Below are 330 nucleotides of genomic sequence, written 5' to 3' on the forward strand. Positions count from 1 at the left end.
ATATATATATATATAATGTTTTTAACGCAAAATAATATTATTAGATTCTCCAGCTGTTGTATCAATATGAATAGCTTACAATAAAGTTTCAACGGAGATAGATTAGGAAAATTGATTAAGAGGGGAGGATTGCAATAAAAGCGTGGGGTGGGGGTAATCTTAAAAATTAATAACAATGCGATATATACATTGTTTAACTCAATCCTGGCAATTTAAATGTTTAACACAATCCTGGCAACTAGTACACACACACATAGACACACACGCACACACACACACACACATACATACATACATACGTACATATACGATGTATAAATATACTTTTTC

Source organism: Octopus bimaculoides, chromosome 20 (assembly GCF_001194135.2).
Source record: "Octopus bimaculoides isolate UCB-OBI-ISO-001 chromosome 20, ASM119413v2, whole genome shotgun sequence".
NCBI lineage: Eukaryota > Metazoa > Mollusca > Cephalopoda > Octopoda > Octopodidae > Octopus > Octopus bimaculoides.